General features: G+C 40.9%; 1 pseudogene; it reads left to right on the top strand.

Annotated features, from left to right (window-relative positions):
- Positions 1–15,071: 15,071 nt before the first annotated feature.
- LOC124151250 lies at positions 15,072–18,543 on the top strand (annotated as a pseudogene).
- Positions 18,544–24,348: the final 5,805 nt, after the last annotated feature.

Here is a 24,348-nt window from a genome sequence, read left to right as displayed (position 1 = left end):
TAACAACTACTCCCGCGGAATTGCTTTAGATCAGTGTCCTTTGTACGTTGAAATACTATATATTGTGAAAGACAAAATGATGTATCAAGGATCAAGTAGAAGATACATTGACCGTTGCGCTGGGAGTTTATTCAACAGACCGTGAAAATAACACTGCTGTATCTTATTATTTATTTTAGATGATGCAGGCAAAGCTCACTTCTCCTGGCGGCCATTATCAAACGGCCAGCTAAAACACAACCCCGCGCTTACGTCTACAGGTCTCTTCCTGTAGTACGGTAATTAGTATTCTCTCCCTCAAGTGTATCCTCAATGATATAACCCACCCTCATTAATTACATGCTGCTCTTTTCCAGCCTCACGGCTATGGAGCTGTGATAAAGAGTCCAAGTCATCATAAAGTAATCAGGGTCCAATAAAAACAATGCGCCGCCAAATAAGTGATCAGTTAAGAAACAAACACGGGTTATACTATTCGATACATTTAAATAACGTTTAAAAACGATATATTTAAATATTTTAATATATTTCATATATATTCCAAATATTGTTTCCAAATAATTATTATTAAAGTATTTGATTCTCACATAGACATTTTACATCGAATAAGTATTTTTGTACAGCTGCAGACGCAATGGATATTGTTCCTGTATGTTGATATTCCCGGATACATTATAACTTTGGTAGGTTGTTATAATGATATTTGCATTTTGTTTTCATTCATTCGCTGCAGCTTTGAACAGAATCATTCTTGTTCCTTTCCGTTTGGTTGGGAAGTTTTTCGATGCGCGATAGACGGTGCTTTCACAAGTATTTTCTTTTGTAAGCGTGTATATGTTACAGTCAATGTGTAAAATATGATTCACTCAGGCAATTTATTAAATATCTAAATATTTCAGTCATTTTACAAATTGACTGAATAATCCATTCATTTATTTAACCGACTGACTAAAAATGATAAAGACGACCAAGAGAGCTTAAACACATCACAATATATTAATTATGCTAAGAAAAGAAGCCAAACAATACAGAACTGTACTTGGTGATGGTATTAAACATATTTGGAATTCGTTATCATATTAATAAAGATGGACATATTTTTCAGTTAATTTGTGAAATAAACTGAATATTTAGGCGTTTTAATACATTTCCTTAGTGAAATCTGTTTACATTTTGAATGTAAACATATACACACGGTAAAATAAGCAATGTTCAGTGAAATATTTACTCTGTGTTGCAAGTCAAAATAGTGTACACGAAGATTGCACAATTACCAAGCAAGTGACTTATCAAAACTGCATCACCATTACCGATGCTCCCCACAAATATACCTACATTTCAAAAACTGTATTTCATTTTTGTTGATCAGTGTGACCATACGTCCTTCTACTTTCAATTAAAATGCGCTTACGAATGGCGAGCACAGGTCGCGAACAAGTCTAGATTTCTGCTATATCATCCGGGTACTCACTGGGAAAATTCAGTAATGCACAGGTAACAACTACTCCCGCGGAATTGCTTTAGATCAGTGTCCTTTGTACGTTGAAATACTATATATTGTGAAAGACAAAATGATGTATCAAGGATCAAGTAGAAGATACATTGACCGTTGCGCTGGGAGTTTATTCAACAGACCGTGAAAATAACACTGCTGTATCTTATTATTTATTTTAGATGATGCAGGCAAAGCTCACTTCTCCTGGCGGCCATTATCAAACGGCCAGCTAAAACACAACCCCGCGCTTACGTCTACAGGTCTCTTCCTGTAGTACGGTAATTAGTATTCTCTCCCTCAAGTGTATCCTCAATGATATAACCCACCCTCATTAATTACATGCTGCTCTTTTCCAGCCTCACGGCTATGGAGCTGTGATAAAGAGTCCAAGTCATCATAAAGTAATCAGGGTCCAATAAAAACAATGCGCCGCCAAATAAGTGATCAGTTAAGAAACAAACACGGGTTATACTATTCGATACATTTAAATAACGTTTAAAAACGATATATTTAAATATTTTAATATATTTCATATATATTCCAAATATTGTTTCCAAATAATTATTATTAAAGTATTTGATTCTCACATAGACATTTTACATCGAATAAGTATTTTTGTACAGCTGCAGACGCAATGGATATTGTTCCTGTATGTTGATATTCCCGGATACATTATAACTTTGGTAGGTTGTTATAATGATATTTGCATTTTGTTTTCATTCATTCGCTGCAGCTTTGAACAGAATCATTCTTGTTCCTTTCCGTTTGGTTGGGAAGTTTTTCGATGCGCGAATACCTTAGGGCACACAAAAAGAAACTATATTGTACATTTATAGATTTCTCTAAGGCCTTCGATAACGTTTGGCGCTTTGGACTCTGGCAAAAATTAATAAAAACAAATGTACAAGGTAAATGCTTCCAGATCATATTCAACATGTATCAAGGCATAAAGTCGTGTATTGTTGCTAATGGTGAAAATTCATCGTTTTTCTCTAGTGATATCGGAGTTAGACAGGGGGAAAATCTATCGCCAATTCTCTTTGCCCTGTACTTAAATGACCTTGAAGAATATCTACAACAGAAAATGTGTAAAGGTATTGATGTTATATCGGAAGTTGAAGTAGATAGAATCTGTAAAAACATTATTGTTTTGCTATATGCAGATGATACTATTATACTTGCAGATAACGCCTATGACCTTCAAAATAACATGAATGTTTTTTATGAATATTGTAAACAGTGGAAGTTGAATATTAATATTGATAAAACTAAGGTGGTTGTATTTGGATCAAGAAAAAACAATGATGTGTTTAAGATAGGCGATAATGTTGTTGAAGTAGTAGATCAATATAAGTACTTGGGTCTGGTTTTTAAACGAACTGGAAACTTCCTAGCAGCCAAGATGTCGTTAGTGGCTCAAGCTAGAAAAGCTATGCATTTACTATATATTAGAATACGAAACCTTGACTTACCAATAGACTGCCAGCTATTATTATTTGATCAAACAATCGTGCCTATATTAACATATGGTTCCGAAATTTGGGGATTTGGTAAACTAGATATGATAGAAAAGGTTCACACGGACTTCTTAAAATATATACTAAGGGTAAAAAAAAGCACACCCCACTATTTTTTATATGGAGAGCTTGGAAGAACCCCTATTACGGATTTAATTAAACAAAGAATTTTGACTTACTGGTCTAAGATAATTTATAATAAACCAACGAAATTGTGTACTGTTATGTATAATATATTATTTGCAGACTCTGGTAACCATAAATACAGCTGGCTCGAATATGTTAAAGGACTATTTGATGGATTAGGCCTTAGTTTTATATGGACCCAACAATTCATGCCAAATATAAACGTATTAAAATGTGTTATTAAACAACGTATCTTTGATCAGTCCAGCCAGACTTGGACAAGTTGGATAAACAACTCTCCCAAGGCAGTATTTTACCGAATATTTAAACATAAAATCCAGTTAGAAAATTATCTGCTGTCGCTACCCTTAAGACTCAGTATCCCGATTACTAAAATAAGATCCACAAACCATAGATTACCAATAGAAAAGGGGCGATGGGAAAATATACCACGAGAAGATAGAATTTGTAGTCACTGTAATAAACATGACCTAGCTGACGAATATCACTATCTATTAATTTGTCCTTTTCTGCATAACTTGCGTAAGCAATATATTCAAAAGAAGTACTTTACAAGACCTAGTACGATTACACTTGATATGCTACTAAATACTGAAAGTGTATTAGAACAAAGAAAACTAGCACAGTTTGTAAAAGAAATCCTCAAGATGTTTAATTAAATTTATGAGTCTGTTGCAGTTAAACGTATAGTTGACGCACGTCCGTCTCCTGCCTCGTGTCACCATAAATTTCCATTTGTACCTTCAATATGTCATAGCTATGACCTTGAAGCGAAATAAACGTTTGTTGTTGTTGTTGTTGTTGTTGTGATAAAGAGTCCAAGTCATCATAAAGTAATCAGGGTCCAATAAAAACAATGCGCCGCCAAACCTCATACATATTATCACTGAAAGTCGTACTACAGACGGTTAATGTCAAATCACAATAAAAGCATTTCAATTGCAATAACATGTTCCAGGACCATGTATTCTCTTAATTAACACCATCGGATTTAGAAGCAATGGTCGTATAAAACAAAACAGATCTATTTAATCGCAACAGTATTCATGTTATTCCCACAAAATCACATAAAGAAAGGAGACATTAGGAAATACATGTGTATTATCATTTTGCGTCAGGATAACAAAATTTTCTCTCCTTGTTACCGCCTCCAGGTTCAGCTTAAGACGGGTCCTCCTTTGGTCAAAAGTTTGTTCCCCCTCTAATGAGTGTGTCACGCGTTGCACACGAGTGGCGGACGGGGTGCACACCCGTGTGCAACGCGTTGCACACGGGTCTCACACGCGTGACCAACCCGATGCACACTGGTTGCGTAACGCGTTGCCCATGCGTGTAAGGGGAATGAACTTCTAGGCAGTAGTGTACAAGAAGTAAAGACCACCATTCTTTCATTTGACTATAGATACTACATGTATGTCATGCCATGGCAAAATAATCGTGTGAGAATGGAGTGTCCTTCGAACTTATTTTGAGTTGTAAATTTATGTGATTCAAATGATATTGCGAGTTTTTTTTGTATGGAATCTATTGAGAAGTGTAATAGATCTGATTCAAAACCAGTTGATGTTCACTATTTAGTTCATAAAATTATGGACATTTTTATCTGTAATGTAGAATGATCCAGCTGTGTGAATGTCAGGTAAGTGCACGTTTGTATTTCAGAGTTTCTAAATACGCCTGTGGGGTAGCCTATTGGTTACGCGTTCGTTTGTCACGCCGAAGATTCGAGTTCCATTCCCAACACGGGTGCAATGTGGGAAACCCATATCTGGTGTCCACCACCGTGATATTGCTGTAATATTGCTGAAAGCGGCGTAAACCATACTCACACACTCGCCCACTAAATAAGCCTTTTCACATGACGTGCAATTGTTCCATTGTAATAAATGATATGATATAGCGTCCTCCTTTGTTCATGACGTTTGAACAATTGGTGAGTGATATGGCATTCAATTTTCGTCGATTGACTCACCATGGTTTTTTATGTCAAAAACTATTCGAAACTCCAGAAACAACCGAAAGGGGACTATGTCGACAATTGGAAAATATTTTTTAGGAACAAATCTCAGCTGATCAATTCTTTGATAGGCATTTCTTCGAAGTTTACGGATGACAAAGTAGACACAATTGATTGAAAACAACATCGCCATTTCAGTAAAATAAAGAAGTTGTCATCATTAATTGTGTCTACTTTGAAACCTCCACTGGAAAAAGTGGTTTTCTAACCACGTAAATTGATTTTCTGAATCGTGGTTATGAAATATATAAATCAGTTTTGACACATACGAGTTGGGGGCATTGGTGGCTTAGTCGTCTAAGGCGCCGCTATTCCCTGTGCAGAGTTGCGTCCCTTCGGCACGCCAGAAACCTATGATTGTGGGTTCGAATCCCGGTTCGCCCCAATTATGTTTTAAGGTTTGTCAGTACCATACCCGTGCTCGTGGGTTTTACCGAAGTGGTAAACGTCTCAGACCTGCCTCACTTCGGGCTTTCCTCCCACATTAAGCTGGCACGCCGTGATATAACTGGAATAATGTTAAAAGTGGTGTTAAACCCAACTCACTCACTCACTCACTCACTCACTCACTCACATACGAGTTTGAGTGTTGTATACCCATATACAATTTTTTAATCTTGAGTGACCGTGTTTTAGCATATGGATAGAGGAAATCTACCGGCTCTCTTATGTATGGCTTGGACTTCTCGGCACTAGTCTGACTACACTCACTGGCTTCACTGTCAGTTGGATCACAGGTAACAACATTATCAGATAAACCTCGGATAATTTAACTTTGGACTTTACACATACACGAGGTTACTTTTTATGATATATCAATGACGCATGAATGACCTTGTCATTTGTTTGACTACACCCATCGGCATTACAGCCAGTTGTGTACAGGTAACAACATTACTAGTGTTACGTGTCGATTCCCAAATTGAAACAATATGTTATCCCAGAAGTCGGTACGTAAAAGAACTTATTGTGAAAACAACAAACCACCAACAAGTGGTATACAATCAACAAACTGCAAAAGAGTTTTTAAATCAATTATAATTACTGCACAGCAATTACAATGGCAGTACACAAGATTGGAAGTATATATTTAATGGCAATATTTAATATGATGACACTGGTCAAGCTTCCGAGGCTAGGGGGGGGGGGGGGGGGGGGGGGAATCAGGGATGGTGAGCGATCCTCACATGAAAGTTGGTTGCGAAGCAATGAAAATGCGTGAGAGATCACCAAACGCGCCCTCGTCCCTAGCCAAACAAGCATCTGGACATTTCTACAATGCCTTCACAAGTCTAGAGGTACTGGAACATGACAGAATGTTCTGCTTGAGTCCACATGTTTCCATAACATACTGTAACCGTCCGCGGTATACCGGATCGGAAGTTTACACATCACACTAGCATCTAAATATAGTAAGAGCCTGACGACGGATCACTGTCCAATCATAATGCCATGAGCATTTGCCGAATCTGAACAGAAATAATGTAACATAGCTACACTCACTGTCAAACAAAAAAAACCTACAATAATATAACACTGGGTAAACATCGAAATAATTTAACTTTGGTCATATACGAGTTGGCTCCTTATAATGTATCTGTTGGGCGCACATGGCCTTGTCCTCTGAACAACTGACCCGTGAAGGTCCGGGGTAGAATAGGTCATCAGCAACCAATGCTTGCCGTGAAAGGTGACTATGCTTGTCGTAAGAGGCGACTAACGGGATCGGGTGGTCAGGCTCGCAGACTTGGTTGATGCATGTCATGGATCCAAATTGTGTGAATAGATGCTCATGATATCATTCACTGGATTGTCTGGTACAGACTCGATTATTTACAGACAGTCGTCATATAGCTGGAATATTGCTAAGTGCGGCGTTAAACAACCTACCAACCAACCAACCTCTGAACAACTGTAATGACTTGTGCAGTCCTTAAAACTTTTCAGAAACGTTCATGGTTCAAAATACATCCGACCTTTAGAAAAACAAATGTAACACTTTATGGGTGACAACTCTTTTTTATTGCATGTAGCTTCTTTTATCTTTATTAATCTAGCGTTAGAAAAAACCGTTCAAGAGCACTCGGATGCAAGCGTCCTATGTCATTAACTATTTTAGTTCAGGGCAAACCAATTCTTTCTTACACAAAATAGATAGAGCAAACATTATTTCTTAAACAGATAACAAACTTGTAATATCCCTTTTAACGAATACATGTAGCTGCAATTTTGCTGACACAGCGTAAATCAAGTGAAACTCACTTTCTCACTGTTTTCGAAAACGACAAAAACAATCATTAACAAAATCCGCCTGCTTGTTTTGCTGACCTTGTGAAGAAATTCAACAAAACATAATGAGGGGACCGGAAGAAAATTTTCAAACGGATAGTTTTGATCCTACCATCACAACAGTGCAGCCAAGTCAAATGTGATTATATCGCCCTCACACGATGCATACAGTATCATTATCATCTCTGATCACAATTTCAGGTTTTAATCGCAACAGCCCTGTAGATCCCAGGTACTTGGTGCCTGTAGTTGACAGACTGTGCTGCTGTCTTCCCAAGTCGACCAGGGCTTTCCTGTCAAGCAGAACAATGGAGGAAAGCATCACGGTAATCTGAGGAGTTTGTTTCTGTATGTCAAGGTTGATCCAAACCTACAACCAAGTGTGTTGTGTGCTGGTGGTGCCAATTCATATAGGGTGCTTGGAGGATGGAAGTGTTAAAGAAATAATTAATTCGTTGAAATGAAACAATGACGATGTACCTCAATATATCGATTGATGATACCACCATCAACGCCACAAATAGTAAAGTTTAATTCACATCCAAGTATTCATTTAAACTTGTTTATCGAGTACTCTGCCGAGTTTTGTATTTATTTATGTTTTATATATATTTTTCCATTCAAGAAATATTTTACATATACAGATAATACATGGCATTTGCCACTGTACATTATAAACAGCATATACTATGATCTGCGGGGGCACGGGGGGCCCAGTCGTCTAAGGTGCCACGATTCGCTGCGTCCCTTGGGCACGCCAGAAACCTATGATTGTGGGTTCGAATCCTGGTTCGGCCCACTTATGTTTCCAGGTGTGTCAGCACCATACCCATGCTCGTGGGTTTCACCGAAGTGGTAAACGTCTGAGACCTGCATCGCTTCGGGCTTTCCTCCCACATTAAGCTGACACGCCGCAATATAACTGGAATCCTATTAAAAGCGGTGTTAAACCCAACACACTCACTCACTATATACTCTGCGGTATTGCTGCCGATTATGCCGGTCAATATATATTTCCGATTTGGGTTGTCTACATTGGGATTGCCTAGACAGAAAAAAATTTCATGCGTTCGTCCGAGGGTCCCGCAGTCAGTCAATAATTGTAAAATAACATTGAAAATCTGATTTACAAGCAAATACAACATCGCAGTTTAAAATGCATAAATTTCTAAAGTAAGAAGTTATTTGAGAAAATATATACCTTTATTAATAATATTTGTTGTGTTTTGTAGAGTGCAGTGAATCTTGATGAACCTGGCCTGATGACACAAACAAATGAGGGAGAACTGCAGATGTCAGTCAGAGGGTCTGAGGAGTTGTCTCCCTTACAACCACGCCGGCAATCGAAAACAAATGATATTTAATCCGATGGATGGAAGGAGGACGAACACTTCTCTCAGCCTTAAGACTCTCTTAAAAACATACTTCCTGGTACAGTAGAACTCCCGGAAATTCAGCCTCTAGAACATTCAAACAACCCATTGAGGCTGAACGAAACAGCTCGATTGGTTCCACAAATTCCATGTCTTCTGGTTTAATTTCTAACTCGCATTTTTCCAACTGTGTCTTCCAATTCTCATGGAACTAATGTTTGAATCTGACCGTTACTGACCATGTCATTTGAATCTGCTGTCTTCTCTCTGACATATTTGTTACAGTTCGTTGTATACAGTCTGACAGTTGCTGTTCTCGCCTCTTGCCTGACAGGTCCTTTGAACTCTGTTTGATACTTCTCATCGTTGATTGGCTGCTGACTCTGTGGGCGTGTCAGGTTATGTGCATGAATTAAACAATCACCTGATTCATGCAACAGGATATTATATACTTGTCAGGAATATAGTTTTAGCTTTTCCATTTCAAGTAGTTTTTATCTTTCTTAGTTGTAGCATAAGATGTATGCGCTTGGGTAAAGCGGTTGGTCCATTTTATTTAAGGGTGGACTGTTTATTCTATTCCTGTTCCTTTGCTTTTGCACACATTTAAGTGAGTCTGCTGATAAAATCTGCACAGGCAAGACATAGATTTGTTTGTTTGTTTGTCGTTTAACGCCTCACTCAGTAATTATCCAGCTATATGACGGTGGTTTGTAAATAATCGAGTCTGGACCAGACAATCCAGTGAGTGACATCATGAGCATCGATCTACGCACACACGACAGCGATCCTGACCACCCGATTCCGTTCGTCCCCTTATACAACAAGCATAGTCGCCTTTTACACCATCAAGGGTGGCTGAATACCTATTCTCTACCCGAATCTTCACGGGTCGGCAATACAACTTGCACAACTTTTACACAAAAGTCAGTAAACAACAGTCGTAAACAAATTAACATTTGAGACGAAAGTTATCTAGCTTAACTTCTACTCAGGTGATCACAGATTTTCAAAATGTGGCGATTCGCTGCCTGACATGAAAATATTATTGCAGGATCATCGCTAAGGTTGTAACTCTCACTGCCGAGGCTCAAACTAATTGGAGTAACAATTATTATGAGACAAATGAAAAGATAATGGATCTGAGAAAATGGCACATTTGACATTATAATGTGGGAAGCGCACTTAGTATATCTACAGAATATGAATGATCATATTTTTATTTATGTGTTTCATTAGCTTGTTTTTGCTTTACGCTGCCGTCAGCAATATTCTACCCCAGAATCCTCACGGGGAAATATAAGCTATAAAACTGGGCGAAGATATATTGATAATTATTTAAAATAATAAATAAAAATAATGTTCAAAACTAAGTTACTTCAACAGCAACGAAATGCTTAAATCATTAATTTGACAACCTGATACGAGCGAGTGAGTATGGTTTATACGCTGCTTTTATCAATAATTTAACCATATCAAAGTGGGTGACACCTGAAAATACAGTACAACTGTACTGTGGGCCATGTGGCCTGAATTACGAAATAAACTTGATTCACTAGATAGAACAGTGGTGACATTAATAGTGAGTAGCAATATTCCAGCAATATCACGGCGGGTACACCATAAAGGGCTTCACACATCGTACCCATGTGGAGAATCAAACCCGTGTCTCAGACGTGATGAGCGAATGCTTTAACCACTAGGCTATCCTACCGCCCCAGTGACACTAATAAACCAAATCATGCAATGACATTTACACATGCAAATGTCCTTAATATTGATTTATATTCCAAATATATTTACAAAATAGTCTGGCTATTTAGTATTTATAATGATATAACTTTAAAAAAAAAATCATATTAGTATTGGTAAATAATGCAGTTATGACTTATAAACACAGTTTCCTGTATGAGATGTTCATAATTCCTAAAACGCCAATTTCAGGGACCCATGTCCCATGTTGAATGACCTTCTTGATAGTACACCATTGTGTTAAGACGAGGGGCCATGATATAGGTGTACATTATGGTACTCCTCATTTCACCAAGGGGGGCACGGGTGGCCCATTCATCTAAGGTTCTGCAGATTTGAGTCTCTAGGGCATGCCAGAAAACTATGATTGTGGATTCGAATCCCGGTCCGCCCCGATTATGTGTGTTTCTAGGTTTGTCAGCACCATACCTGTGCTCGTGAGTTTCACCAACGTGGTAAACGTCTGAGACCTGCATCACGTCGGGCTTTCCTCACACATGAGTCCGACACGCTGTAACATAGATGGAATACTGCTAAAAGCGGCGTTAATACCAAACTCACCCACTCACTTCTTTTCGCCAAGAGAATTCCTTCATGGAAATTTCAACATTGCTACAATCGACACTAGCTATTAACATCCAACAGGGAAACGTGGACTGGTATGCGTACAATGAGTTCAGTTGCATTCATCCACTTGATTAGCTTGCAAACACATTACCTCATTTACATTGAATGCATGTCTCGTGTTTCGGCATAATGTATGCTATGAATACCTGGTGGATATTGTTTCGTGAGCAATGTGACAGTTACACTCTTCAAAAGAAGAAACGCACAGGCAGTATGTAGTTCATTGAACCTGACTTCACAAAAAATCCTGTATATAAATTGTTATATATGTTATTGGAAAATGTTGGTGGCCTGATATTCGACAAACGGGGCGTCAGAACGCAGCCACGGTCGATTTGCAATGTCTTAAGCGGCATTGTTTTAACACTTTTTCAAAAATGTCATGGAGGAAAACAGTGAAGCAAAATGCACGTGCAAGTTATGGCATTCGTAACTCGTGGTGGTGGCTATAAAAGGACATGCATAAACCAATTATTTGTCATTCAATTGTCCACATTTTTCAAGTTCGAAAATGCCTTGACTCAGCGCTGACGATCGGGACATGGCCATAGGACGTATCCAAAGAGGGGAATCGAAATCTTCTGTTGCACGCCACTTTAACGTCCACCACAGCACCATTTGCCGCCTTTGTGACCGATACACACAATTCAATTCCAGTGCAGACCGTCCGAGAACCGGCCGACCAAGAGTTACCTTCCCTGCACAGGATCGCTACATTCGACTGTTCCACCTACGTCATCGCAATGCCGCAGCTAGGGAGAGTGCAGGACGCATCCCTAGTTTGAGGAGGATATCGGACCAGACTGTCAGGAACCATCTTCGCGAGGCTGGAATCCGACCCAGAAGACAAGTTATCGTCCCTGTTTTGCAACAGATCCATCGACAGCGACGCTTGGGTTGATGCCATACCTAACAGCCTTCGGATTTGAGAAACTGGAGACGAGTTTGGTTTAGCGATGATTTCTCCTTCACCGTGTTTATCGTCGTCGAAATCAGCGTTTTGCCCCACATTGTGTACGTGAATTCGACAAATTCGGTGGCGGTTGTGTCATGGTGTAGGGGGCAATATCCAGATCTCAACCCAATCGAATACATCTGGGATGAACTCGATCGACGTGTACGTCAACGTCAGAACACGCCAGACACTCCCACAACTGGCCAACGCGTTACAAGCAGAGTGGCGCAGAATACCACAGGACAGAATTCGTACACTTATCTAGTCAGTGCCGAGGAGATGCAAACCCGTGATTGCTGCGCGGGGCGGTCAAACGAGATACTGAGTTCAGCGCAAACTTGTGGCAGCGCAAACCTGTGGCCTTATTTGACATGACAATGAACAATTTTCAATGCCTTTGTGCAACGATAACATGTGACTATCGAGCTCCAAAATTTCATATTTGTATCTATGATATTAAGTTAAATATATTGACTTTATTAGGTACAATATATTTCCTAAAAATCTACCTGTGCGTTTCTTTTTATGAACAGTGTACATAGTCCAGCAAAATGAAGACGAACTGTAAATAAACGGGTCGGGACTAGACAATCCAGTGATCGATATTGTGAACAACGCTCCACGCAGTCGGTGTACAATGATACACTATCCGCAAAGACACTGAGACTGACGACCTGATCCATTTCGTCGCCTCTTCCGACCACCTGAGGTTGATGGGGACCAATATTCCAACCCAGAATTCCCATTGAGTTAAATTTTAGTCTAACGACAAGAATTGTGTTGGGCACTAGGGACCTATTCTGCCTTGGAATTCACAAGGGACGTTTCCAGGACGTGGGTTGTCGCCATGTGCCACTTGCATGCAGCTTAACAAACATATGGATGTGCATTTTGTTACCACAAGGTTCTGATACTGTTTATGTTTTTGGTTTCGCAACACAGCGAATCGACCAAACTGTCTGTAACTAAACGTTTTCTCCAGCCATTCATTACTGTAGTACATAAATCAAGTCAACATACTACGTACATTGCTTCGCAAAGAAACATTTGTGACCAACCATGAGATAAGGGATCTTAATATGGTTGAAAAATCACTTTTATACTTATTTTTGTATTTCAACACTACAGAAAACAAAAATATAATTCACAAGCTTCAATTCATATTTATTACAGAGATCCATGGGATGAAACATTTGGACTCATTTTCCCACATAACATGGCGATCTTTACTGAAGTAAGTTGATGTCAAACGTCTTTATGACGTCACAACACATATATCTTATTACATAATCGGGAGGACTCCAACGAATGCCGTCACTATTTAGATGATTTCCGACCCGTGAAGATTCCGGGGTAGAATAGGTCTTCAGCAACCCATACTTGCCGTAAAGAGCGACTGTGCTTGTAAAAGGCAGCAAAGGTGGTCAGGCTCGCTGACTTGGTTGATACATGTAATCGATCCCAATTGCGTGGATCGATGCTCATGTCAATCACTGGATTGTCTGGTCCAGGCTCGATTATTTTACAGACCGCCGTCATATAGCTAGAATATTGCGGAGTGTTAAACAACAAACAAACAAGCATAATTGGGAGCCTGTTCAAATGCAAATCAATATGAGTGAGGTGAGATGAGGTGAAATAGTGTTTTACGTCGCGTTCAGTATTATTGCACTGCATGCTCGTGAGATACTGCAGTTTAACATGGAGAGCACATTCAGACGCAGTATACTAATCCTTTTCTTGTCCTATTCATGCCCGAGCGCCAGGCAGGGAAACAACAAGTACCATAAGACAAGATATGACGCGGCCGGGGATCGAACCACCGACCTTCCACTCGCCGGGCAGACGCGCTATCCAGTGGACCACGGAAGCGGTTTAATTCAAATATAGTTTGATCATGTGCAGAGCAACGTCACTTAGTCGTTCAAGGATATGTTTGAACAGACACCAAATCCTTTCGTTTCGTTTCTTTCACCGAGGTTCTACAAGCACTAAAGCATTCCACACGCCTTCCATAGCTGTAATCTGTGTCTTGGTTTGAATCCTAGATGGGGATATTGTCGCGTTGTCGCATTGAAGCCCTTGAAAAAACGTGTAAAAAATAACCAAAGCGCCATATGCGACAATGTGATAACGCCATATTTTGGTCATTTGTCGCATTGTCGAGCTTTGAATATTTTGTGTTATCTTACCAAAGGGCGACAATCAGATAATGCGACAACATCCCTTCTTGCCTGCCATATTCTTGACACGCCGGCTCTTTGTCAACATACTGGGGTTACCGCGTCCCTTATCTCTCAGCCAAAACAAGACTTGTCAGCTGAAGATCAGTATAATACACACACAGACCGGCACAACCCTCGTTACCCGCTTCACAACGCCAAGGGTCAGATACTCACCCATACCCATACCCCACATTGACAGGCACGTTGAGTGTATAGGCTACAATCGAGCAGGTAAGTTTGGTTTGCATACGTGCTTCGGATAAGAGGGATAAGGCAATGAGTATAGCTCGGGCTGCTGAAAGGTGTTATAATACCCACGATCTTTTTCTGCCACGTCCGAGGACAACAACTTTTCACAGCGAATCACGGCACCACGGAGAAGTATAGAGAGAGAGTATGGGTTTCTGTACTGCAATTCTCACTCTTCATCCACTCATCAATACAAAGTAAAACGAAACAATCACCAGCTCCAATTTTTTAAACGTCTGAGAACTACATGGACACAACCCATTTCAAGCTAACACAACTAGATTTGTCTCAGCCACTGTTCAAAGCGGCCTTCAACCCAAACCATTGTCTATATAGTATAATACGTCCTTGAGATCACCCATACACGTAAGTACCATATGTGGCATATTCCATTGCATTGCTGTTCTGTTTCAGTACCAGTAACAATGGAGGTCATTGATGTTGAGATAAGGAAACCCGCAAGGAAATCCTCTTTTGGACAATTGAAGGAACATTTCGAAGACCCCGTCTACAAGAACAAGTTCATATGTACACTGTTCCTGTTCTGGGCGTTTCTTGTCCTGGTGAGTTCAGTGATTGATATTTATTGATTACTAGAAGGTCGCGTCAGGTGACCTGACTAATCCACCATTCAGCGTCAAGGCTTCTGAATTGTCCGTAAGGACGTGGAACACATTCATACATCCGATTTCTGTACCTCGAAAACGAATGTAATCAAGTCGTTCTGAATGCAAACAAATAAAACCACGCTCTGTTGGTATGGATATTTAATCCAAGAACCAACGCATCCCTCATTTAGTTAGGCGGAGTAACAAAGTACATTGAGAGTTCACCAGATGCAACCTTCTATGAAGGTCAGATTTCCACGCAGAGAGGTGTAAAAGATCTGGTTATGATGAGGCTGACATCAAGAAGAAACGCCGTGATATTATTGGCATACTGTTCAAAGCGACCGTGAACCCAAACTCACTCATTGATGAATCCACATGAACACTCACACCCCCTGTAGAGACTCCGGGTTAGAACAGGTCCACATGAACGTATGCCGGTCGTATGAGACAACAAAATGGGTCGGGTGGCCATGGTCATGTTCGGGGACTTGTAAACTTTGAATTCGTGTCATCGTACGCCGACGGCGTGTTCACAACATTGATCACTGGACTATCAGGTCCAGGCTTGATAGTTTACAGACCGCCATCATAGCTGAAAGACTACTGAGTGCGGCGTTAAACAATCAACAAACAAAACATTTGTACAATGTTTAATTCTTGTTTAGAATTAAACTATGTCCAGGCATCCTCTGTTGTCAGTTAGATGATGGTTAGGTCCCGAATTCACAGATCAGGCTCGTCGATTTGGACATGTAATCCATTGAGCATTGACGGCAGTATCTATAACCCACAGTATCTGTAACTGGATTGTCAGGTCCAGGTTCGAATATTTACAGACCGCCGTCATACACTTGAGTACTGCTAAAGGCGGAGTTAAACAACAAGCAAACATTTATTCCTTCACTCTTTCTGCAGGGTTTTGCTGCTGGCCGAAGCGGCCCGTCGTTCCTTGACCTCATGCTGATCACCAACACGAAGGTTGAGCAGGCCTCGGCCCTGTTCACATCACGAGCTGTTGGCTTTACGGTCGCTGCGTTCGTCAGTGGGTTTCTGTACGACAAGTGTAACAAGCTGCTGTTGCTGGCGGCCTGCCTCGTCGGCAGCAGCATCTTCTCCGCCGTCATCCCGCTCTGTACCCCGCTGCCAGCTATGATCGCCATGTATTTTCTCAGATCTTTTGTGTCTGCCGGACTAGAAACGGGTAGGTAGCTTTGTTTGTTGGCGTAAAAACACCTAGGTAGTTTTGTTTCTTTTTTTATGCCGCAGTTTGCAATATTACGGCGGTCTGTAAACAGTCGAGCCAGCAACAGGCAAGCTAGAGGTTGATTGTATGAGTAACGTCCACTGCAATCCTGGTATGACGCACAATCAGCTTTATTGTTTAGTTTGTTTTTTATTTAATACCCCACTCAGCAATATATATGACGTCAGTCTATAAAGAATCGAGTCTGGACACGTCAATCCACTGATTAACATCATGAGCATCGATCTACAAAATGCCATTTGGAAAGTGGTCAAATGTAACAAATGTCATATTTGGGATAACACTTTCTCAATAAAGTACAAATTCTAAACTCAACGCAAAAAAAAGACCAGAAGAAAGTACCCATAATTTATACTTTTCCAGTGTTATTCCAAAATATAACATTTGTTACATCAGGAGCATCAATCTACGCTACTGGGATACGATGATATGCATCATCTAAGTCAGCGAGCCTGACCACACGATCCCGTTAGTCGCCTCTTACTAGACACAGTTGCAAGATCAGCGTCCAGCGATCTGGGCAGAATGACCCATTATCAGATATGACACTGATCCGGACTCCCGGATTCAACTCTTGTGAGTGTGATTCTCTGTCAGCCGCCACCAGCCACTCACCGACACACTAAAACCAATGTAACTATCATGTTTTACATAATAAATACAGTAAACTACGATTACAAGGAACTCAAAGGGACTACCAATTTTAGTTAGTTATGACCGTAGTCGTTGTAAGCATATATACAGTATAACTACAGTATAACTACAGCAAATAGTCGGTACCAAAAAAAGTAAGTTCGTTATATCCGTTAGTTCGTTATAAGCGTGTTCGTTAGAACCGTAGTTAACTGTAATGTAACATGCAAGAACCAATCAGGCTCTTCTTCTTTCAGGTGGCAATACCGACTTGATGCGACTCAGGGGCAATGAAAGTCGTGTTTTTTATGCAGATTCTTCACTTCTGTTTCGCCTTAGGAGGTCTTTTAGCCCCCCCTGGCAACAGAACCCTTCCTAGGCCCAAAGTCCGTCCATACCACGATCACAACAGTCCCCGTCAACGAGTCCCATTTTCTTGAGTATGGATACAATACAACCAAAGCGTACGTCCAGGACAGTTTTAGATTAAATGGGACGAGTAACAACATGGCGACTGCAGCTAATGAAGACGCTCCGAAATCGCAAACCCTTTTTGCTTTCATAATCACAGCTGTTCTGTTCCTTTCTGCTGCTCTTCCTTTCTTCGTCGAGTTCTTTCTCCGTAAGGCTGACAAAAACTTGAAGCTGGAAGACGAGCAAGAAGTTGACCTTCATTGCATACCACCCCCTGTCTATGTGATAACTGTGGCTTTGATTAGAGCTTTCTTTTTCTGTTATTGTGCGCTAGAAGAGACGTTTATGTCATTCCTGGCTGTATTTACTGTGGAGGGGTTGGGCTGGACAAAACCAGACGTCTGTGTTTTGGGGGAGCCTTGCTGCCTTTCGGTTTTGGGGGATCTTTTTCATAAAGATGTTGACCCCATCGTTTTGGGGAAGTCTTGCTGCCATTCGGTTTTTGGGGATCTTTTTCATAAAGATGTTGACCCCATCGTCAATGATAATTCTGTGTCTTGTAATTCTGTCAGCAAGTTTGGGTGCATTCCTGGTCTGTTCTCTCTTTGCCGTAACTATTGGAATTTGGATTTCATCAGTGGGGATTGGCCCTGTAACACCGAAGAGCATGTCATCAAGGTCACGGGTAGGGTCACGTCTGTTATTGTGATATGCGCAGCATCGGGGGGAATGGCGACACCATTGTTGCTAGGATGCCTGATGGAGGAAGTGACGTATATGTGGTTCTCGTATTTGCGGTTTTTAGTGTCGGTTATTCTGCGAATTATACATATCGTGTTGCGGTTGCACTCGGCTTTTGTGTTAAAGAAATATCACAGTGCAGCTGAGGCTGAATCACCTAATGAGCTTGCTACACCACAGAAAAAGGGGGAAATTTGTGATCCAAACGAACATATACGAACGTTTGAACTTTGATATTTAACAGTATGGTGACAGATTTAAATAATGTCCATTTTTTAGGTTTACCTGGTGAATACGACAAAAGCTATTCGGTACTGAATATGTTTATAATCAAATCAAAATTCCTTGAACTCATTGTATATCAGGGGATACACTTATGCGAATAAGCAGAGGTATTCGGTCGTAATTGGGTCGTTGACGAGATCTTAATATATATATTTATATATATATATATATATATATATATATATATATATATATATATATTAGAAAGGTGTTTCCATGACATCCCCGTATTGTTTCATCAATGACCTTTCCACTAGATGCATATCATGAACCATTTTAAGTTGAAATCCAAAAGGTTCACGTTGTGTACAGAGTTGATAGCCAAAAGGTCGACCTATTGGCCTCGGATACCTGTTGTATGTATGTACACTATCTTTGTTGGCCTCGAGCACCTGTTGCATGTATCTACACTATCTTTGGTGGCCTTGGGTACCTGTTGTATGTATGTACACTATCTTTGGTGGCCTCTGGTACCTGTTGCATGTATCTACACTATCTTTGGTGGCCTTGGGTACCTGTTGTATGTATGTATGTACACTATCTTTGGCGGCCTCGGATACCTGTTGTATGTATCTACACTATCTTTGATGGCCTCGGGCACCTGTTGTATGTATGTACACCATCTTTGGTGGTCTTGGGTACCTGTTGTATGTATGTACACTATCTTTAGTGGTCTTGGGTACCTGTTGCATGTATGTACACTATCTTTGGTGGTCTTGGGTACCTGTTGTATGTATCTACACTATCTTTGGTGGTCTTGGGTACCTGTTGCATGTATGTACACTATCTTTGGTGGTCTTGGGTACCTGCTGCATGTATGTACACTATCTTTGGTGGTCTTGGGTACCTGTTGCATGTATGTACACTATCTTTTGTGGCCACGGATACCTGTTGTATGTATCTACACTATCTTTGGTGGCCTCAGATACCTGTTGTATGTATCTACACTATCTTTGGTGGCCTTGGGTACCTGTTGCATGTATCTACACTATCTTTGGTGGCCTTGGGTGCCTGTTGTATGTATGTACACTATCCTTGGTCGCCTCGGGTACCTGCTGCATGTATGTACACTATGTTTGAGGGCCTTGGGTACCTGTTGTATGTATCTTCACTATCTTTGGTGACCTCGGGTACCTGTTGTATGTATGTACACTGTCTTTGGTGGCCTTGGGTAAGTCTTGTATGTATGTACACTATCTGTGGCGGCCTCGGGTACCTGTTATATGTAGTTACACTATCTTTGGTGGCCTCGGGTATCTGTTGTATGTACGTACACTATCTTTGGTGGCCTCGGGTACATGTTGTATGTATGTACACTATCTTTGGTGGCCCTGGGTACCTGTTGCATGTATGTACACTATCTTTGGTGGCCTCTGGTATCTGTTGTATGTATGTACACTATCTTTGGTGGCCTCGGATACCGGTTGTATGTATGTATACTATCTTTGGTGGCCTCGGGTACCTGTTATATGTAGTTACACTATCTTTGGTGGCCTCGGATACCTGTTGGATGTATGTATACTATCTTTGGTGGCTTCGGGTACCTGCTGTATGTATGTACACTATCTTTGGTGGCCACTGGTAAGTGTTGCATGTATGTGCAGTATCTTTGGTGACCTCGGGCATCTGTTGTATGTATGTACACTATCTTTAGTGGCCTCGGGTACCTGTTGCATGTATCTACACTATCTTTGGTTGCCTTGGGTACCTGGTGCTTATTGGTGGCCTAATAAACATAGACTCCATCAACTCAGTAACAGTTTTTCCGTTCATCGCTTGACTTAATATATACGAAATTTTAATTCGCATGACATCTGTGTTCATCTGAATCAACCACATAATGCATTAAAGTATACAGATGACAGGCTATACAACTCTTAATACAACGAAACATCAAATAATGAATATAGCACATGTTGTCTCGTCTATGCTCAAGGCTATAATAAACTAGACAACGATGCTTCATGGTTCCATGCAGACAATTTTCGCCTTGAGTTAAACACATCACGGCGTACACAGCCTCGACAAGCAGTACGATATCGTCACTGAATTACAAGTTGTTGATATTGAGGATTGCTGTCGCTGGACCCGCGGGTGTGTGGCACCATTCTAAGACGTGATCAGCGTTGCTGTTCAGGGTACGACAACAGGAGCGGACCACCTGTGGCAGGTAGGCTTCCTGTGTTGTACAGATCAACAAGTGTCATCTCGGAGTAAATAATGAAGGCAGAGCGAGGCGGTTTGTGAGCTGAACTTGTGAGCAGAAACCAGCTATACAGCCGGGCCTTCACAACAACATGGTTGAGGAGAGGATGTTTGGGGGCATAGGTTTCTATAATAACATAAACGTAATGGGTGGATGCGTCAGTCCTGTACACCCCTGCTATCTGTTCATGTATGTAGACATCAAATCCGATTTGACGGCCACATCACAACAGAAACTAAAATTGATAGAATGGATTTGGTTCTGTCAGATGGCATATTTAAATAATTCTATAATCAATTATAGGTTACAAAATGCAATTTGTGGTTACTACAATATTCAAAGGATGTGTGGCAATACATTTCGTGCAGATAACACGATACATATCTACAAAGAGAATGCATTTTAAATTTTGGTTCCAACAGGGAGTTTGGAATTGGGCGCTGTTCTATATACGACTGTGAAATCATCTTTTCCGTCACAATGAGCGAAATGACGTCATAATGGCTACGTGCGTTGTAGAACGAAGGCTTTTCAAAGCTCGCTTAGCTTTCTTTAGGGATGCCTACCTCATGTTAGTTTACCAAGCTGCCGTCCTTATATGCTTTCAACCTCTGTCATATGTTTGAGTGAAGTATTAGGGTGTAAATACACTGCTTGAGCATATACAGCGCCATATGTTGTTTTAAAGGCTGCTGTCGGTGATGCCATTATTCAGATCGACAACACAGATCACAATGGACTCAACCCATGCCGCTTCATTATGAAAACAGTATATTTATCTCCTAATTAATTACATAGCGCTTCAGTAAACGAATGCATACGCTGGTGAAGCAGTGATGCAGTGATGCAGTGATGGACGCATACACTTGGAATACACAGTAAAGACGAGTGAGGCGGCAGCTCCTGAAGAGATCACTGTCGGTATAACGTCCTACACGACGATCAGCGGTAGTGGATTAATTTTCTATTTTACTCTTGTGAAAAACATAAATTTGACGATATTGAGGAAAAGCAGCTGTACGAGGTTTGTGAAATGCAGGAAGAGTTCACAACGAGATGCGGGGGATGTAAGTACACCTACTAGACAATGTATCACCTCGAGGTAGGCTACGAGTACATCTGTAAGACAAAGTATCACCTCGAGGTAGGATACAAGAACACGTACCAGACAATGTAACACCTCGAGGTAGGATACAAGAACACGTACCAGACAATGTTTCGCCTCGAGGTAGGATACAAGAACACGTACCAGACAATGTAACACCTCGAGGTAGGATACAAGAACACCTACCAGACAATGTAACACCTCGATGTAGGATACAAGAACACGTACCAGACAATGTAACACCTCGAGGTAGGATACAAGAACACCTACCAGACAATGTAACACCTCGATGTAGGATACAAGAACACCTACCAGACAATGTAACACCTCGATGTAGGATACAAGAACACCTACCAGACAATGTATCACCTCGAGGTAGGATACAAGAACACGTACCAGACAATGTTTCGCCTCGAGGTAGGATACAAGAACACGTACCAGACAATGTAACACCTCGAGGTAGGATACAAGAACACCTACCAGACAATGTAACACCTCGATGTAGGATACAAGAACACGTACCAGACAATGTAACACCTCGAGGTAGGATACAAGAACACCTACCAGACAATGTAACACCTCGATGTAGGATACAAGAACACCTACCAGACAATGTAACACCTCGATGTAGGATACAAGAACACCTACCAGACAATGTATCACCTCGAGGTAGGATACAAGAACACCTCCGAGACAATGTATCACCTCGAGGTAGGCTACGAGTATATATGTAAGACAATGTATCGCCTCGAGGTAGGATACAAGAACACCTCCGAGACAATGTATCACCTCGAGGTAGGCTACAAGTACATCTGTTAGACAATGTATCACCTCGAGGTAGGCTACGAGTACATCTTTAAGACAAAGTATCACCTCGAGGGTGGCTACAAGTACACCCCCGAGACAATGTATCACCTCGAGGTAGGCTACAAGTACATCTGTAAGACAATGTATCACCTCGAGGTAGGATACAAGTATACCTCCGAGACAATGTATCACCTCGAGGGTAGCTACAAGTACATATGTAAGACCATCTATCACCTCGAGGTAGGCTACAAGTACATCTGTAAGACAATGTATCACCTCGTGGGTGGCTACAAGTACACCTACGAGACGATGTATCATCTCAAGGTAGGCTACAAGTACATCCGTAAGACAATGTATCGCCTCGTGGGTGGCTACAAGTACACCTACGAGACGATGTATCATGTCGAGTTATGCGACAAGTACACCTGCGAGACATTGTATCAGACCGACATAGGCTACAAGTACACATGCAAGACATTGTATCAGACCCAGGTAGGCTACAAGTACACCTGCGAAACAATGTAACGATAGACCACTTTGATAGAGAAAATCCTATGATTCTAGCTTCCTTTATACCAAAATTATAACGACTTCCGGTTTAGTAACATCACTTTCGGTTCAAGAAAGCATTTGACCAAATGCGGTACAACTTTGACACAGAAAAGCCTTCGCATGTAGCTACCGCAATAACAAATCTATTTGCTCTGTAAATTCAATTACCTTTGCCGTTTAATCTAAGCAATGAATTTCCTTGATATGTGTATCAAATTCCAGTTATAAATATCGCGTACAAAAGACTTAGAGGGCGTCTGCTTCATACCGAGTGACCTTGACTCTCCACGTCATCCAATCATAATTAGTTGCTTGGAGTTCATCATACGTGATGCAGAAACGTGTGATTTGTAGCACATCTGACTGAAAGTCAACAATGACCCAATACCATGGCCTGGTTGTCCGTCGTCGTTGTCGGCGGTGGCATTATGGGCAGCATTTCTGGGATCCCGGTGTTACCATATATACTCTGGCGAGTAAGCAGAGGTATACGGCCGTAATTGGGTCGATGACAAGGTATTAATGTACAAGAAAGGCGTTTGCATGACATGCCAAAACAGAAGCGTTTTATCTGAATGACTTTTCCAATAGAAACATTACATGAACCATTTTACCACATCCAGTGATAGGTGTTTTCACACATGACTAATACGGTACACTTTTGACAGAGAAATTCCTGTGCCTCTTGCTGACACTTCCCCAGAGATATATGTGCAGTTACGTCCATGCCTCATCAACCCTTGAAGGTCCGGGGTAGAATAGGTCTTCAGCGACTAACGGGATCGGGTGGTCAGGCACGAATCCCACTTGCGATGCCCATGATGTCAGTCAATGGATTGTCTGGCCCAGACTCGAATATTTACAAACCGCCCTCATACAGCTGGAATATTGCTTAGTGCGGCGTTAAACAACAAACAAACAAACATCATATAGGTTTCGTTTTTTGCAGCATTATGATTTTACATTGTGCATTCAACTTTGCATCATACTGAAAACCGAAACTTTGTATTTGCCACGTGTTTTTCAAATTGTAATGAAAATTGGTACACGTGAAATTAGATATGCTGCTCCGTTGTTTGCGATA

Source organism: Haliotis rufescens, unplaced genomic scaffold (assembly GCF_023055435.1).
Source record: "Haliotis rufescens isolate VD_foot unplaced genomic scaffold, xgHalRufe1.0.p SCAF_47, whole genome shotgun sequence".
In the NCBI taxonomy this organism is placed as follows: Eukaryota; Metazoa; Mollusca; class Gastropoda; order Lepetellida; family Haliotidae; genus Haliotis; species Haliotis rufescens.
This window is presented reverse-complemented; position numbering and strand designations above follow the sequence as displayed.